This window comes from Schistocerca cancellata, unplaced genomic scaffold, assembly GCF_023864275.1.
Source record: "Schistocerca cancellata isolate TAMUIC-IGC-003103 unplaced genomic scaffold, iqSchCanc2.1 HiC_scaffold_1100, whole genome shotgun sequence".
NCBI classification, from domain to species: domain Eukaryota; kingdom Metazoa; phylum Arthropoda; class Insecta; order Orthoptera; family Acrididae; genus Schistocerca; species Schistocerca cancellata.
The window spans coordinates 7,390,659-7,393,812 of NW_026047099.1; positions in this window are offsets into that span (position 1 = coordinate 7,390,659).

Below are 3,154 nucleotides of genomic sequence, written 5' to 3' on the forward strand. Positions count from 1 at the left end.
TTCGGATGCACTATTCCTTCTTTATTGCATCCGTCAATCCCTCACAATGACGAATTAACACAGAAATTGCGTCGCTATGAAATACTATAGGTTCTATGCCTTCACTTCCTAAATCGAGAAACGTTTCTATGGCAACGACAAATCTTCTTTTGGGGGGCCGAGTATCTCTTTTCGGATGCACTATTCCTTTTTTATTGCATCCGTCAACCTCTCACAATGACGAATTAACACAGAAATTGCGTCGCTATGAAATACTATAGGTTCTATGCCTTCTCTTTCTAAATCGAGGAACGTTTCTATGGCAACGACAGGATCTTCTATTGGGAGGCGAGTATCTCTTTTCGGATGCACTATTCCTTCTTTATTCCATCCGTTGGTCCCTCACAATCACGAATTAACACAGAAATTGTGTCGCTATGAAATACTATAAGTTCTATGCCTACTCTTTCTAAATCGAGGAACGTTTCTATGGCAACGAAAGGATCTTCTATTGGGAGGCGAGTACCTCTTTTCGGATGCACTATTCCTTCTTTATTGCATCCGTCGATCCCTCATGATGACGATTTAACACAGAAATTGCGGCGCTATCAAATATAATAGGTTCAATGCCTTCTCTTTCTAACTCGAGGAACGTTTCTGTGGCAGCGACAGAATCTTAAATTGGGAGGCGAGTATCTCTTTTCGGATGCACTATTCTTCTTTATTGCATCCGTCAATTCCTCACAATGACGAAGTAACACAGAAAGTGCGTGGCTATGAAATACTATAGGTTCTATGACTTCTCTTTCTAAATCGAGGGACGTTTCTATGGCAACGACAGGATCTTATATTGGGAGGCGAGTATCTCTATTCCAATGCACTATTCATTCTTTATTGCATCCCTCGATCACTCTCATTGACGAATTAACACAGAAAATGCGTCGCTATGAAATACTATAGGTTCTATGCCTTCTCTTTCTAAAACGAGAAACGTTTCTATGGCAACGACAGTTTCTTCATTTGGGAGGCATGTATCTCTTTTCGGATGCACTATTCCTTCTTTATTGCATCCATTGATCCCTCACAATGACGAATTAACACAGACATTGCGTCGCTATGAAGTACTATAGGTTCTATGCCTTGTCTTTCTAAATCGAAGAACGTTTCTATGGCAACGACAGGACCTTCTATTGGGAGGCGAGTATCTCTTTTCGGATGCACTATTCCTTCTTTATTGCATCCGTCGGTCCCTCACAATGACGAATTAACACAGAAATTGCGTCGCTATGAAATACTATAGGTTCTATGCCTACTCTTTCTAAATCGAGGAACGTTTCTATGGCAATGACAGGATCTTCTATTGGAAGGCGAGTATCTCTTTTTGGATGCACTATTCCTTCTTTATTGCATCTGTCGATCTCTCACAATGACGATTTAACACAGAAATTGCGCCGCTATGAAATACAATAGGTTCTAAGCCTTCTCTTTCTAAATCGAGGAACGTATCTATGGCAACGAGAGAATCTTATATTGGGAGGCGTGTATCTCTTTTGGGAAGCACTATTCCTTTTTTATTGCATCTGTCAATTCCTCACAATGACGAATTAACACAGAAAGTGCGTCGCTATGAAATACTATAGGTTCTATGACTTTCTTTCTAAATCGAGTGACGTTTTTATGGCAACGACAGGATCTTATATTGGGAGGCGAGTATCTCTTTTCGGATTCACTATTCCTTTTTTATTGCATCCGTCGATCCTTCACAATGACGACATAACACAGAAATTGCATCGCTATGAAATAATATAGGTTCTATGCCTTCTCTTTCTAAATCGAGGAACGTTTCTATGGCAACGACAGTATCTTATATAGGGAGGCGGGTATCTCTTTTCGGATGCACTATTCCTTCTTTATTGCATCCGTCCATCCCTCACAATGACGAATTAACACAGAAATTGCGTCGCTATTAAATTCTATAGGTTCTATGCCTTCTCTTTTTAAATCGAGGTACGTTTCTGTGGCAACGACAGGATCTTCTATTGGGAGGCGAGTATCTCTTTTCTGATGCACTATTCCTTCTACATTGCATCCGTCGATCCGTCACAATGACGAATTAACACAGAAATTGCGTCGCTATGAAATACTATAGGTTCCATGCCTTCTCTTTCTAAATCGTGGAACGTTCTATGGCAACGACAGGGTCTTCTATTGGGAGGCGAGTATCTCTTTTCGGATGCTCCTATTTTTTTCTTTATTGCATCTGTCGATCCCTCACAATGACGAATTAACACAGAAATTGCGTCGCAATGCAATACTGTTGGTTCTATGCCTTCTCTTTCTAAATCGAAGAACGTTTCTATGGCAACGACAGGATCTTATATTAGGAGGCGAGTATCTCTTTTCGGATGCACTATTCTTTCTCTATTGCATCCGTCGATCCCTCACAATGACGAATTAACACAGAAATTGCGTCGCTATGAAATAGTATGGGTTCGATGCCTTCTCATTCTAAATCGAGGAACGTTTCTATGGCAACGACAGGATCTTCCATTGTCTTATGTTAAAATGTTTTTTTGGCTTTTCACATTTAACCAAATATAACATTGATGATGATAATTCATGGCAATGTTTGCCGACAAGATAAAGAATGCAACCTTTTAACACTAGATTGCGTACTCACGGCAGTTCTCCTTGGCCGTATCTTGGTACGACTTTGAAAGAGAGAAAAATTAATGAATGATCGACGATGCGTCGGTTCTCGATAGTGTTTAGGAGACGTACGGATTGATTGCGTGAAAATAGTTTCTCAAATGACCTCTTAACCCGGATTGCTTTCACTCAATCAGACTCTTCAATGAAATTACCTAAGGGACCTATTTGAATAATAAAAAAAAGATTGGAAATGAATGCAAAACATTGATATTTTGTAAAAAAAGTTGTCAGATCGGAAATTGAACACGTTAATGTTCTCCCAAATACAATCGAGACACCGCGATAAAGAGCGAACCTGTAACAAAGTTCATTTAAACATAAACATTATTTGTGGTTAATTTAAAGAAAAGAATAAGCATAGATTTTCTGTACAGTGAAGCATCAATATATTCTCAAAGAAGAAAGGCGTTAAACTATAAACATTAACAAATTTACAATGAATACAAAACTTACATTTTTATGT